The sequence below is a fragment of the Thermobia domestica genome, chromosome 14 (genome assembly GCF_964235325.1).
Source record: "Thermobia domestica chromosome 14, izTheDome1.hap1.1, whole genome shotgun sequence".
NCBI lineage: Eukaryota > Metazoa > Arthropoda > Insecta > Zygentoma > Lepismatidae > Thermobia > Thermobia domestica.
This window is the reverse complement of record NC_137467.1, coordinates 193,513,422-193,530,345: the sequence shown is the minus strand read 5'-3', so window position 1 is coordinate 193,530,345 and position 16,924 is coordinate 193,513,422.

Sequence of the window (16,924 nt, the reverse complement as noted above, 5' to 3'; positions counted from 1 at the left end):
TAGTACTTGGTGTTCATTCGACAACACGCTCTGAACCACGGAGATTCATCTCAATTTGTAGAAAAGTTTCGTGCTTCATCTACTCACAATTTTACTTTATAAAGACCTGACTCAGTGCTACCAATGCTGTCAGTGCGAGAAACATTACGTGTAAGTTTGGTACCATGCATTTTTAAAAGAAAATTATTTTATCTGGAAGCCAAGTAATAGAATTAGTGTACTTACGAAGAAGATACTTTTCTCAGTGGCTGCATATAATTATACTGTTAATGCGATATTATTATTAACTATTTTCCCTGTTATTAGGATCTAGGACTATTAATTTAAAGTCATGGCCTGGATATATTTCCTCTACGTTGAATCCTTAAACTTGTTACCAAGATTTTAAATTTCGAACGTTCGTTATCCTATTTGACAAATGAGGTAAATGCATTACATATAACGATAGTATAACTAAATATCGTCATGATATAACAATTAGCAGTTGTGAACAGATATATATTGTCCAATAAATTATCTGAGAACAATCTAGGTAGGTAAGAATTTTCACCAACTTTTGTATCGAAGCCTTCGAATGGGTTAATCTCTATAGCACAATGTCCAATGTGGCAATAAAATCATTTATAGTGCGATTATTTGTGAATCAAATAAAAAATCGGCCTTCGTCGAATCTAGTATTTGGCTATTCATGAGGGCATATTGTGTAGTAGAACTCAAAAATTTAAATTTGTGAAACATAAACGTTAGAATTGAGCTTTAACTCAACATATTTTCTTAAGAATTGAAAAATCATTAACTTCTTATATATGGTTGATTTTGTACTAAACGTACAGACATTAAATAGATAATAATTCTCGTTATTGTATTGAAATTATATTGTAATTAACATTGTTACTCATTTTCACTTGAAATTAAAATCCGCTGATCGCAGCGCAGGAAGAAATTATCAAATTCTAAGTTTATGGTAGAAGGGATAAGCCATTTGAAGTGTGGAATGTCATATCAATGAGTAGATTATTTGTGCTATATATATATATATATATATATATATGTGTGTGTGTGTGTGTGTGTGTGTGTCTTCTTGACCGATTCATATTTCTGAATATTTTCAGCATCTATGGCGTTAAGCCTGTCCTCGGCGAAAATACTATCTGGGGAAGCGAGAAGGAAGAAAGCAAAGAATGTGGGAGTGATCTACGACTTGTATGTTAGCACTATTCCTGCATTTACATGCTGTGAATAGGGAAAAACAGGGAAAAAATCACTCATGATTTGTATCCTGAAAATACTGTTTCACCTTTTCGAACATGTCGAATCGAACCCGAAATCGATCGCACCAAAGGCGAGAATGATACTGACTTTGCAGTGTTGGGTCATTTATTATTATTGGAAGGTAAACTTTTGTATAGGGATAATTCTGAATTCAGCAAATAGTTTCTAAAATAAATCATTTTGTTTTAAGATTTACTTTGCAAAACAGGTTTCTAATTTGTTCCTTAAGATCCAGTTGGGATAAGTATCAGGGAATTCATATTTAAGATCTGGCGTCATCTGGTTAATCTATGATAGTGTGGCATTTCAATTTGAATTCAAGTTTAGCATTCTTTTTACCACCGATCCTTTTACCGAAAGGATTTTACCATCCTTTTTAAATGAGACGTGTACCTGCAGCTTAACGCTCAGACGTGTGATCCAAACCGAACAAAATTGCATTAACCAAAGATACAGTGCGGTTTAGCGTAAAGGAAAAAATATTTTTTTCTCTTTCCCTGTCTCTTTTGTGGTGTATGCGACTCCGTCTGTACTCAAGTAAAATTCCTATTATTGATATATTTTCATCAAGTTTGATTCATAGCTAAAAATGTGCCACTGCAACGTGCATTTACTCAGTTTTCCAAATCAAAGTCTTGAGATGTTTTCACAAAAACTGTGAAGAAGATGTGTTTGAATTATTAATCAACGAATAATATCTGCCTTCAAACACCATCTGTTTCACATTTGCTACTACTATTAATTAAAGAACAGTAGAAGTACATTCAAATATTCTTTCTATATTATTAAATTAAAATTAACAAATTCAAAACAGTACAATAAAACCAAATTAATGATCCTTCTATCTATTTACAGATTGTGTTCCCTTCTTGCAATGAGGTTTACAATGCTGTCAGTAATGTTGCAGCTAATTGTCACCACAAGCTTATACACGGATGAGATTATTCAACAACAAAACATGCACACTGATTTAAACAATGACATCAGTAGTCATTTGTTGACAATTAGAGAGAAAACTGATTACCATAGAAGAACTTTACTAGTGCTGCAAGAGCAAACCTTCTATTTCACAGATATTTTGCTTAGAAAGTATGGACAATCGGTGATAACACTACAAAGTAGTGTTCAACTAAATGACCTCGGTAACGAATTTGGTTGTCAAAGAAATATAAGAAACTCTGTACATTTCTTTATTTTATTCAAAGAAGTTAACATGTTTCAAAACATGATTAATAGTTCAAGAACTCTATCTTTGTGAAATCCACGAACAAAATTCATTGCTGCCTCAACATCACAGAATTTCACTTCAGCAGACATTCGTAAACTGTTCAAACAATCTTTCAACAGAGACATACTTAAAATGATACTTATCAGTTTTGGTCGAGAAGTTCACACTCAAAATATATACAGACATTTCCTTGTTGTCGATAATTGTGATTCGAACGTGAAAGAAATCCTCTTAGACTTGTATCAATCTAATAAACTTAATCATGATGCAGATTTTTTACGCCGAAAGAAAAAAACTTACACCAGTGTAGATTAGCAATTGCATCTTATAAAGACCCCGCCTTTGTATTTATCTCAAAGAGATTCGGAAGGTAAAATCACTTTGAAAGGAAAAGCTGGGAAGTTAATGGAAGTTTTAGCACAGAAACTGAATTTCACTTTCCGTTTAAACGAGTATGACCGAAGGAAAGAAGAACAGGTTATAGAAAAATTAAGATCTGGATTATACGAGGTAGATACGACAATTTACAACTACATTTCAGGTAGATGCTTGAGTGATGAATGTGTAAATTTGGGTGATACCTTAGCAGCTGTTTTCACTGTTCCTGGTAAAAGTAACTACCCTCAGTGTATGAATGTATATTTCCCATTTAAGCCTAGTCTTTGGATATCTACATTTTGTTCTTTCATAGTCACTTCTATGGCTACAAACGCTGTACAGAAAAAGATATTACAGAGAAAGATGCCACTACATTTAACATTACCGAATAACTGTCAATTCTGTTGAGACTTATGTTCATGTTATGGGTTTATCCTGCATTCGTGATCCTCAACTGTTATAGTGCAAAGTTGTTTGGTTTTATGACTATTCCAAAGAAATATCCTCTCATTGGTATGTAATCGTGTTTCCCCGCCTGTATTAAAATTCTGTAAGCCTAAACATTAATTTGCATCTACCCAGCTTTGCCACGACAGGTCATGATCACTTACGCACTTATATCTTATCGGAACCGAAGCCGGGCACACAGATCAATAAAACATAAGTACCGCCTAGTCTTTGGATATCTACATTTTGTTCTTTCATAGTCACTTCTATGGCTACAAACGCTGTACAGAAAAAGATATTACAGAGAAAGATGCCACTACATTTAACATTACCGAATAACTATCAATTCTGTTGAGACTTATGTTCATGTTATGGGTTTATCCTGCATTCGTGATCCTCAACTGTTATAGTGCAAAGTTGTTTGGTTTTATGACTATTCCAAAGAAATATCCTCTCATTGGTATGTAATCGTGTTTCCCCGCCTGTATTAAAATTCTGTAAGCCTAAACATTAATTTGCATCTACCCAGCTTTGCCACGACAGGTCATGATCACTTACGCACTTATATCTTATCGGAACCGAAGCCGTGCACACAGATCAATAAAACATAAGTACCGTAAAGTAGAAGTAAATGTGAACGGTGAGTTCTGGCAAAAATATTAATGGACGAGAATTATTATATAATATAAATCACAAAACCTAGTTAAACTATGTAAAAATATAATGTTACCAGATATGAAATATACAATTAAAGGTAATACATAAAGTTACAAACAAACGGATAACTATTATTAACGTTTTCTGATTATTTTTATTTTCCCCTTTTAATTCTGTTTGAGTACGTGTAACGAAGTGGTGGCTTTGAAATATATGAACAAATCAGTGTTTTAACTACTCACAGTTAATCCTCGACCGGTCAATTGATATAATTTGGTCCCTGGAGTATAATCCACTAGATGACATGTTGACAGGAAGTTTTAAGCTGAGGCCAGGATGAGCTTGGAGCGGCGTATACTATCTTCCCGATCCCAATTCAGCTCCCGCTAGTAGAAGTGATTAATCGTCTTAACTGATGCTCTTAGTTCTTTGTTACTCTCTGGGTTCGAACTCAAACGTTCGTTACGGAGACACTAATACTATATGCACACTTCAAAATGTTTATATGTACTATATGCGACTCTCGAGATCGAACTTTTACTTTGTCTCAACCCTTCTATGGGGAGCGCCTCTTTCTTAGTCTTGGAACACGAATCACCCCACTCACCTTGGTGGGTGCTCTTCGAAGAGCCAAACCCACTCTGAAGCTCCTTTCAGTTGGCTTTTGCGTATGAAGGCTTGGGCTGGAGTTTCCCGCTTATGATGTATAATGTTGAGTTCGAGTTCTTTGGCTTAAAAGATGCGGATGGTTCGAATGGACCAACGAGCGATGGGCGAAAACAACATGTAGGTGCTATTGCAAGTGTCCCGTTTTGTGGACTCAAAAAAGCAGTCACAAAGGGAGTCACTGTGTCCACATCATATGTCTATATATCGCCATGAAATCAGACTTAGGCTCACCAACACAAACGAGAAAGCATACCAAAGCGATAGGAAGAGCTTCTAGAATGTTTGGAATTATACGAAGCTTGGTTAATAAAGTTCGAAATCAAGTATATTTTTCTCAATGTCCTTTTTAAATCCAAAAAATGAGCGTTAGGTTGGTGATAGGTACTTTGCAAGAGATGGTGGAATCTCGAATTTTGGTTCGGAGCATATATACACTTAAAACGTACTTTGATTACTCATCTCCTGTACTTGAAGCAATACATGATAAATATATTCCTGTACCTACTGTCACTGAGTGAATCAGAAAATGATATCAAAACAAGGAATTATGCATTCTTTTATACTAAACACTACTCGAATACTTGAGGTACAACCCATCCTTTGTTGATTGGATGGACGTCCTTTGTTACATAAAGTTTCACATAAGGCTTTTGTTTTCCCTGCCTGTATTTATTTGAAAAAAGGATCTCCATTTGTAGAGGTGTTTAGTCACATTATTACTGTTATTCTACTGGTCTAATTGAAAAACGGCACAATGGTGTACAGCTTTCTCTTTCTCTCCAGGGACCTACAAGATTAGAAGAAGGCAGAGGAATACCATTTGGTATTAATGATATGTTCAGCGCATTCTTTTTATTATTATTCGGATTACTAGTAAGTTTGGGTATATTTATAATTTAATCTTTGTTCCGTGGCGGACAAAGGAAAAGAATTATTAAACTGTAGTACTTAAGAAAAGCTTAACATTATAATGTGCATTGAATGGTACTTTCAATGGTACTTTTTCTAATGCTTTTCATTGCCACGCCTTTGGCATAGCAATTAATATATGGTATGCTTCTCTCATTTGTTTGTATATATTTTCCTATACTTTGTATTGCAATCTATAGGGGTAAACTATTTACATGTTCCAAACGAATGTGACTGTTCATTACTAATCTTTGTTTCTTGCTTTTGTCATAACTAAATTAATAATTGTAACACTATGTCAATCACACAAATACATAGATTTATTGATATGAGACTCAGAAGATTTATAACACTATTTTATATGAAGCAATTTAATATTTCCTATGAATTCTGGGGAATGAATAGCAATCCATTTTATAATTTATTCAGTGATCCAGGTGCGATAAGAAGAGAATCGCACAAGAATAACCAATTTTTCAACCATATGTACTGGAAATTAATCTTTAAGATGCGTTTGTCATAACAATGCACTGCAATATTAAGTTAATTTTCATTGGAGAATTTGGGATATCTTCCACACAGTCTGTTCAACCAAATTACCTCCTTAACTAGTTCGTTCGTCTAAGAAATAAAAGATAATTGTTCGTCTAAGAAATACAAGAAAATCTGTATATTTCGTTATTATATTCAAAGGAGTTGACAAATTTGATAGTATGATAAATAACTCACGAGCTTTATCTATTTGGAATCCACGACCAAAACTCATTGCGGTTTCAACATCAAAGCATTTTCCTTTAGCAGAAATTCGTAATCTGTTCAAACAATCTTTCGAGAAGGACATATTTAATATCATACTGGTCGTGTTTGGTGGTAAATTCAACTATATGAATATGTACACGTATTTCCCTTTCGTTGATAATTGTGATTCGCACTTTAAAGAGATTCTCTTAGACGAGTATCACTTTACTAAATTTAAAATTAATGCAGATTTATTTCCGTCGAAAGCAAAGAACTTACACAAGTGTCCATTAGCAGTTGCTACCCAAAATGCTCTCCCGTTGTATACATCTGAAAGAGATTCGGAGGGTAAACTCACTTTAGGAGGAAAAACTGGGAAGTTAATGGACGTTTTATCACAAAATCTGAATTTCACGTTCCATTTAAATGAGTACGACCTAAGCCACTCGAGACAAGTTCGTGCAGAACTAATGCCTGGATTATACGAAGTAGATATGACATTTTACAATTGCATGTCAGATGGATTGTTGAGTTTCGAATGAGTACATTTAGGTGATACTCTTGAAGGTATTTTCGTTGTTCCTGTCCAAGGTGTCTACCTTCAGTGGATGAATGTATATTTCCCATTTCAGCCAACTCTTTGGATATCTACATGTTGTGCCTATATAATTATCTCTATGGCTACAAACATTATACGAAACAAGATCGTACGAAGAATGATACCTCTACATTTGACATTACTTTATAATCTATCCATTCTATTAGGAATATTGACGAAACAACCTGAAAATATTCCAATAATGAGAGTGATGTTCTTGTTGTGGGTTTTTCCTGCATTTGTGATTCTGAAATGTTACGGCGCAAAGTTGTTTGCTTTTATATCAGTTCCAAAGAAGTATCCTCCCATTGATACCTTTCAAGAGATGGTGGAATCTGGAATTATGATTGGGAGCTTATCTGAAATTAGAAGTTACTTTAATTCATCTTCTTCCATAATGAAAGCAGTATATGATAATTATGTTCCAGTGTCTACGGTCATTGAGGCATACGAGAAAATAAACATTGCAAAGAACTATGCATTCTTTTTGAGTAAAATGTATGCTGAATATTTAATGTACAAACAATCCTTTACTGGTATGGATGGATGTCCCTTGGTGCATATGGTTTCAGAAAAGGTTTTGGCTTATCCTGTGTGTATATATTTTAAAAAAGAATCTCCATTTGTAGAGGTGTTTAGTCACATTATTAATATTTGTTCTTCTTCTGGCCTATTAGAAAAGTGGCACAATGAAGTACTGTTTTCTGTTTCTCTTCAAAGACCTATAACGATAGAAGAAGATAGTGGAAAACAGTTTGGTATTAATCATATTCTTGGAGCATTCTTGTTACTATATTTCGGATTACTAATAGGCTTGATTTTATTTATAATTGAATCTTCGTACAAGTGTACTAAATGCAACGAATTACGCAAATGTGTAGGCCATAAAGGACGGTTAACGATGGAGTTTGTAATGAATTATATAATATTTGTTTCTAAGTTGTTTTTATTTCCTGACTTTGGCACAACAATTAATTCATACCTCTCTCTTTTAGTTGTATACCATTCAAATGTACACTGATATATTTCCCTAAACTTGTTATTATATCTATACAGGTAAACCATTTTATTATCGTTTAGACGAGTGTAACTGTTTCCTTATTACGGAAACATTACTAAGTTGTGTTTCTTTATTTAATATTGCTTAAGTAGAGATTGTAATATTATGTCAGTAATACAAACACTACATATTACTTATATGAGACACAGAAAGATTTATCAATATTTTTATATCAAGAACTGTTATATGTTACGAAAATTCTTCACAATGAATATTATGTAATTTTATGATTTTTTCAGTTATCAATATATGATAAGAAGATACTTACGGAAGTAGAAATAATTTATCAATTATATGTGCTTAAAATTAAACTTTAAGACATGCATGTTATAACACTGCACAGGATCAATATAGTAAACCATATTTGACGATCGGGGATAAGCCTCACACAGTCTGAACTTATAACACCTTAGAATGTCAAAAGCATTAAAGAGAATTTAGCTTTATATTGTATCAAATTTTAAACTGTGACGGTTTATATTTTTACAAGGAACAACTAAGTTGCTTGACGATGTGAATATGATATCACATTTTTATTGCTTTGTAGACTTTATTGCTACACTTACCTGAGCTTTTGTAGTTGCTTTTGGATTAATATAGTATATTTTATACCCTTCACTATACATGAATTCTTAGTTTGTATCAATTCCAGCTTAAGATGTTTCATGTTCAATGTCCTGGGCATTGTGTTTTCTTAATAAAGTTGTTTGCTTTAAAAGTATAGTAACTATTTCCTTGATAACTAAATTCTTCTTAACATAATTGTGTTTACAGGCAACAAAAAACATGGATTATGTTCTGCAAAATGAAATCATTGTTAACAAGCTGAACGAGATAATATTGAACAGAATCTTCAAATATGACCCTAATATAGCTTCTTTAAGTTAAAATGTTTCAATTCAGTCTTTCGTTACTAGTCACCAGATTAAGTGATTAAGCCATTTCTCCTTATGCCTTAATCTAACAATGCATAGTTGGAAAGATATGTATCATAGTTGTAAATAATTTGTGCTTTCCTACATAACGGTATGTCGTTGTTAATGCATGTTGAATCAGATCGGAAATGTTCGAAGCTAGTGGTAATTTCACAGTTTCCTCATAGATGGTACTGTTAAGAGTACCAGTACTTCTGTTACTCATTTTTGTTTTCTCTTTCAATACTATTTTTCACAGAAAATAAAAAGATCATGCATTGTAGGGATAAAGTTATGCAAACATTTGCGTCGTAATCTGGCTATGCGGAAATCCCTGACAGAAAATGCACTCCAAGCAAAAAATAACAAATGTATTTGCAGATCTATGTGGCATAAACTGGAATAAATATGATATCTAATGTTATATTATTAACAATAAAAATGCAGTGCAATACAAAAGTATAGGGGCAATCAACATACCAGCCGACAAAATGGATAACACTTTCGTTCTAAATACATTTTCTCTGTAACTTGCTAAAGTTAATTATTAATATTGTTGTGAATCTTTCATTTTTTGTAAAGGAAATTACGACAAAAATATTGCATGTAATAGTTTTAGGAAATATTATTGTTTGATAGTACATACATGTATCAATAGCTTTTGTAAATGTCGTTAGTGAAGAATCTGAGAAGTCAGTGCTGTTGATAATAGTTAAGAGGAGTAAATTTTTACAGCTACCTAAATTGCAAATTCTTTTGTAATTTGCCACCACATTAGTAGTTCTCAATAAAAACCACCCAAAGTCTTAAACTCAGCATAAAAGAGAATAATGTATTTTATTCTATTGTATTATATTTTCTTGTAATTTTGCTTTACTCCCTTGTATAGTGTGCTAAGTTCATGAAAAACAGAATCTGATTTTACAATGAAATCTGGTTCATTATAGTGTTATACTTTAATTAGTATTTGAATCATTCCTCCTAGCAATGCTTAGACGAACTCCTTCATTTGACACTACTGTTGAAAGCTTTGGAATTTCCTTTTTTTAAGTTTCAATATATATTTGAGTAGTGTTGCAGAATTCAGTGTTGAACATTGTTGAAGAGACAGTTACTAAGGTTTAGACGATAAAGTAGAAAAAACTACAATCTCCAAAATTTACATAAAATACACTATTATGAATTTAATTCAAGAGTATTACAAGTTACAATAAAATGTATTTTGTTCGACACTACATAGTTAAAGTTAAACAAGATAGATAAAATATTAATGGAGATCTATTAGCTTATCCTAAGAAGAAAAATTAATTAGAATTTAGCCAAATCACTGGAACATTCCTGGATCACGTTTCATCGCCAGCAATTAAGCTTGAGAGCTAGGTGTGATTGTATGAGAAACATACCTGTGTAGGGACTACCAACTTAATCTGTTAACCGCTTATGGAAAACAAACTTGATCAGAATTGTGTCAGACCGTATTAGCACATTTGGTTGCCAACAAACAGTATATTTATACTTATTTATATAGAAAAGTTAACACTCGCCCTGTTCTATGTCAATAAGTTCCTTTATTATTTTCTTTTAAACAATGAAAGGTTCTACAGCTACAAGGCAAATATTTTTAAATCTTCCCAATTATTCCAACTACACTTGGATTTAAAATCAAAATAGATACTTAATTTTCAAGCCTCTTCAAAATTTAAAAATATTCTTACTATACTAAAAAAAAAGTATTCGATTCTCACACAATATAATACATATGTAGCCTTGTTCCCTAGAAGACAAATCTCTCTAGTGTCGTGGGAAAATGTAGTTTACCTAAACCTTAGATCGTAAGCTCTGTTTACTATTGTTTGAAACACAATACAGAATGTATAAACTGAAAAAGCCACTGCACGAACACAATGAAGAGCATTTTCAACGTTTAAAGATATTCATGTCACTACAGAATGTTTTTGGTATTATGGCTATTACGTCAGACGGATAACGCATGAAGATATCTGACTATGCAACCAATTGACTATGAGGCTCAATTCCAATCAATTTTGCTTCCATTTGGGAAGGATGGCTTAAATTGTAAGTACCCGAACAAAGTGAGTATTGTGCACTACTCGTCTGGATCAAACGCTGATTGTTTGCGATCAAACAGTTTTAAACAATTATCAAACGATCTCGTTTATTATCAATCAATTTTGCTTCTTTATAGGTTAACAAGTTAATTTCGTTTCTCCATACAAAGTTATTCCTCACCGTACGAGAAGATAAAGCGATTTGGTCCAATTCGGATCAATCGTACATGCATAGAGATCAGCAGGTTAAGTTGTTTGACCCATACAACATTATGTCTACAAGCAAATTAACCATGGGCCCCTTGTAAACTTACGCGCATTATGTGCGTACTAGTAGCAATTAATTATTATTTCTGACGATTAAACTCGACTGAACGAACATCAAACTAGACAGCTCAACATTTTAAATTTTCGTACACCATTTAATTTGTTTTCTCCCCTTTTTTCGTTCAACCTGTTCTTCCTGTTCTTTATATGACCTTAAAAGCGTGTTCTCACATATTACTCAGTCAGAAATGATCGATGTAGAGGCTTGTTTAGGGTAAGTAACTACCAAAGTAACCTAGTGTTTGGTTCAAATCGGAGATTCAAAAGATCTCCATTCACTTCTGTCCTTTGCGAACTGGATCCAGGTGTTCCTTTGAATTCTTTTTACATTTATTTTTTGGTCTGTTAAAGTTACTGATGAATATGTGAGAATATATGCTTTGTTGAAAGTATTATTTGACATTATAGCGAATTCATAATTTATAGTATTATGCATACAATGAGTCTTTCTGTACTTTTTCCTTTATTTAATTCTAAATCATTTAACTGGAGACGTTTAATTAATACACTGCATTTCTTTGTATTGTTCTGTTATTATCCTCAAGATATTTCTATCTTCAGGTTGTTTTACCCCATTCTTAGTGTGAAAGCTCCTAGACAAGTATTTCATAATGTGGACTTTACTTGGGATTCACTTAAAAATATCCTGATTAAAATGACTAACTTTTCCGGCGTACCAAATTATGAAAGAATGACCTACAATGTTTTCTTTCTACCCGAATTCCACAAATTTCTTGAAATCGATAGTTGATTAATATATTGATTTACTTCTTTCTATTGCGTTTCGAATATTTGAAAAATGGTAAATATCTGACTAATCCTTTTATCGGTTTTCCGTAAATCCGCTTCGATAATTAAAAATAGCTCAATCTGCGTGTGGAATCAATCTTTCCAACAAAATCTTGCAAGAATTTTTTGATATTAACGAAACACACATGCTTCTATAGTTATAACAAACAGTTTGTCACTTTTCTTGTGAATTAGAATAACGATTGATATTTTCCACTTTTGTGGTACCGAAATTTCTCCTTGTTTTAGATAAACAGACTGAGATTGTGTATATTCTTCCAAAATTTTCTCTCAGGCTAAACTCAACTCATCACTACTCGTACATATTTGTGTTTTATTTAATTTCTTTGTTGCATTTTCTATATCTCTTTGGTTAGGCTCTAGAATATATTGTTCTTGTGTATATAGTTTGTCTATATAGTTTGTGTCTATTATTATTATTAATAATAATAATAATAATAATAATAATAATAATAATAATAATAATAATAATAATAATAATAATAACTAGTAAATTTCTATGACATCTTCCAATCCCACCAATTGGTTTCAATAGAATACTTATAGATTTAGATTGATTTTTCCTTGAGACGCTCAATTGATTTCTAAAACTATCTATTACCTCTACCTATCATGGAATTTCTTTGGTTATCAATGTTGAAAACGGAAGAAGTAGCCATACTTAACATATTTCCTGTTTCTACAGAGTAATAACGGGAGGTAGAGGGAACGTATTATTGGGACGCTGAATCGATCCAATTGACAAGTTTTTACTAATTGTCACTGCTTGGCTACGTCGACCAAAGGTTGACTACTATCAATTCTGATAAAATGTGGGTTAACAAAAGAGACGGAACATAATCTTGGGTTTCTGAATCAATTCCAAGTTTTTTTCAATATATCTTAGCTTTTCTGGTATACAGAAATCAAAGAAAGACTAATAACTTTCAACATTCCGGTTTTAATAGTGTGTTACGTGTGTAGATGTCCAATTTTCATGAAACGATTTCAATAATCGTTTCGCAATGTTTCTTACTCGATTTTGTCTAGAGGTTCAATATCAAAACCGGAAAATACTCGAATGTTTACAAAATATCCGATTTCAGTAGAGAGTTACAATTATAGATAGTAGGTCCTCCTGAAAGACTGTATCGATTGCAGAAATGTGTTCATCCTATCTGATACCGTTTTTGTTCCATTTTAATTAACGTTCAGATCAGATTGCTGACCTCTTCGGCTTTCTGGTTTTACTGGAGTGTCGCGGCAGTAGATTATGTCTTTTAGAAACAGAAGATTCTCGATATTAATTACAATTCTTGATCTGATATAGCCTATAAGACGCGTATTCATGACATAATTTATAAGTATAAAAGTTGGCAAGTTTTATTTTGGTAGAAAAAAGTCATTTATATTGTAAAGTATCGTGAGCGCACTATCAGAAGTCAAGGCAGCCACTCTCTCACTATTTGGATCATTCAATAACAGGCAATACATCAACGCATCATTGCAGCAGCCCCCACAACACATACATAGCGGCACGTGATTTGATTAAATACCCCCTTAGGCACAAATAGTAGAAGCACGAGGCTTTTCAAAATCACAATACTAGTCTCATTTAAAAGGTATACCAATGAACAATTTGTTGACGAGATAACAAGGAACAAGTAAATAACTATTCAAATACTTTTATTATAACATTCATTCAAAAAAATTGAATTCTTTATCCTTATTAGTATTATACATATCACTTATAGTTTACGGAGAAAAATATGTTAGGATTTTTTCTTATCATAAAAAATTAGTACACTAATTAAAAGATCCCATCATATTGAGGTGTATGAACGAACACAAACACACACACAAAATAAAACATTTCACTTTCACTATACATATTTTATTATTTGTTATTACGTTGTTGAGTATACATGAAAAAACAAATCAATTTTCTTCTTCTTTATGAAGAGACATTCACTTCATTGATACACTCCGAAGGTTGAGTGTCGGTTTCGCCCACCATGGCTGTGTCTGTACACTGTCAAATAAATCAGCCATAATTGAATCTATGAGTTTTTGTTTGCAAAATACTTTCATTTCCAATTTTAATCTTTCACCATTAATGTTCACATCACTGTTCTTATCAAGAGAGACACTTCGAAAACTGATGCTCATACCATTAATAATACTCAGTTCATCTATACAGGTCTGGATTCCGGCCAGTCCTCTGCATGTAAGTCACTGTGATTGTACATGATTACGAATAATATATGTACAAAAGTCAAAATATTCACGTAGCACAACACTGCAAACTTTACTGTTTTCACAGCATGTTCAATACACAGTAATAGTTCCAAGAAATAAAGTCAATCACTTGAAGTTAAGTAAACACTGTTCCGAGGAGCATGAAGTGTTCCTTTCTTGTCTAACATCACTAATCTTTCACCCATTAGTTTTCGCACCACCAGTTTGTTTCTTCTACCAAGAGGTCTTATAAATGTAATTTCCACTTGATAATTTAAATAGTTCGTAACAAACGGGGTCAAATGTACAAGTTTCTCCCACTCAGCCACATTTAACTCCACTCCAAACACAAGTCCCTTACCAACACGAATCACTGGCTCAAAAGTATCACTATACAGTCCAGTACAAATTAATTTGGTTTTCATTGAATTAAGTCCATATTCCACATTTAACAAGTACTTTTTCTTGGTATCCATAGTTGATGCACAAGCACTCAAAGACATGTTACTCCAGTAGCTGATCAACACAGAATAACGACACTATGCATACAGATGGCTACACATGCATGAAGAAGAAGGGGGGCGAAGATGAAAACTCATGTTTCATCTTGTTTGTACATGCCACCATACACTTACGATGAGTATACCGGCTTGGTAAATTCAAGATCGTGCAAGTTACGCCCAGATACATTAATCTTCATTCCTTTATATATTAAACATACATTTCCACTTTGTAAATACCTTAATAATACACCATTATCTGCTTCAAATTTTTAGTACAACGTCCTGGTAAAATCACTTTTTCGCCTACTTCAAATGCCACACATAATTTACTGCAATATACCGTTTTAATTATCTCACAGTTTACAATACGAAATGGTACTCCAATCTCCAAATCTAGCATTTTTGTAAAGGGTACCATTGATGGCTTATCAAGCTTATCTAATAAACTCATTGTCGATGACATCTTTAAATTTGACGTTTCTTCCTTTGTAACAGTTGCTAAAAGAATGATCTACACAAGCACATACGTTCCGCTTACGCTCTTTGCTGGAGGGGTGGGGGTTTATGAATTCAAATTACTAGCCAATACACGACAAGAACACGAAAAACGCATGTTTCACCTTGTTTCTACAACTGGTAGGCGTCCAAGACTATGAGCATAGCAACAGCGGGTTCCCACAACCAAAATTTTCCCACGGGGCTCCTGGTGGTAGCCCTAAAAGGCTATGAGCAAAACAACTAAAGGCTTGTTGAAACTTGCCTCCGAATTCTAGGAACGGGAGGGATCAAATTTCAGCCAGAGCGCCTGTATTCTACTGCCCACATTTCTCATATGAGTTTAACAGTGTATGTAATTTAATGAAAGGTGCTATCTGAATTATTTGTGCTTTATCAATCTGATTGCGATTTCTAATTATGTAGTACATTCTCACATGCTACATCTCGATCATAGTGTATTACCTCTGAGCTATTACTAAGAGTTATACACTAATTACTGTCTCAACTTGCGATCAACTTGCGATAAAGCTCCGGTGAAAATTCTGTTAATTAAATATGTTTATTTATTTTTCTGTTGATTCGTAAACTTCATTCTTCAATGTTTTTTAAATAAAATATTAAAATCAACACGTTTAAACGATATAAGACACAACAACTAGAACCTCCAAAATTCTGGTAAAGCACAACAGCACGAAGTCAATTCGTTTCTCGATGCCAATTTACATATTTCTGTCATAATATGATTCGGCATTAGACACCAACTGCTATTCTAACAATATGCATGGAATTGTAGGAGAAATATTTTCTCTTTGCGCTGAAAAAATAGGATCATGGAGAAAATTGGAAACTATATTTGAACTGTCATTCCCTGGTAAGGGAATGTGAATGATAAAGTTACATTAATCGAAATGGATAGATTAAAAAGGAACTGATTCCAAATATTACGTATCTTCAAGAATTCTTTTCGAGCTATATAGTTACTTTCATTAGTGAAAATGATTAACAACTTTCTAATTTTAATATACACATTTCAATGAAATTGTGATGACAAAATCCCAGGATCATCCAAATGATCACGATTTTTAAAAGTTGATATTAAACAGCTCAATCATTTCGTTAATTTTGCCAATGCATAAATACAGAATGAATGATGTACATTCCTACTGACATTTTTGTTAAAAATACGTCTGAGCTAGCTGAATATGGAGTTAGCTGATTACCTCGTATGTCAGTTCAGGTCATACTGTCTGCACCACTTACTACTGAAACGGCTTAGCGAAAGATACAGTGCATATTATCGAAATGTGTACGACGTTGCTAATAAAACAAAGAGTAAAATAAGTAACAGAATCTAAACATTTTTTTAAAATATATACTATTTGCCTATTTATTTAATACCAATTACTTGAATATACTTGAATCTCTAATGAGAAAGTTCTAGTGTACTAATGTGCAAACTTACTGACATTGGTTACAGATTAAGTTAATAAATTAATGAGTGTTCTTTCGTTTGAGTCTCTGACCGACTATATGGATCTTATTACATTCATTCTTAAGAAAATATCAACACTATAAAAGCAAAGTGATTTTACAATAGACAGCTATTTCTTGGTATGCAAGTTCGTTGTGT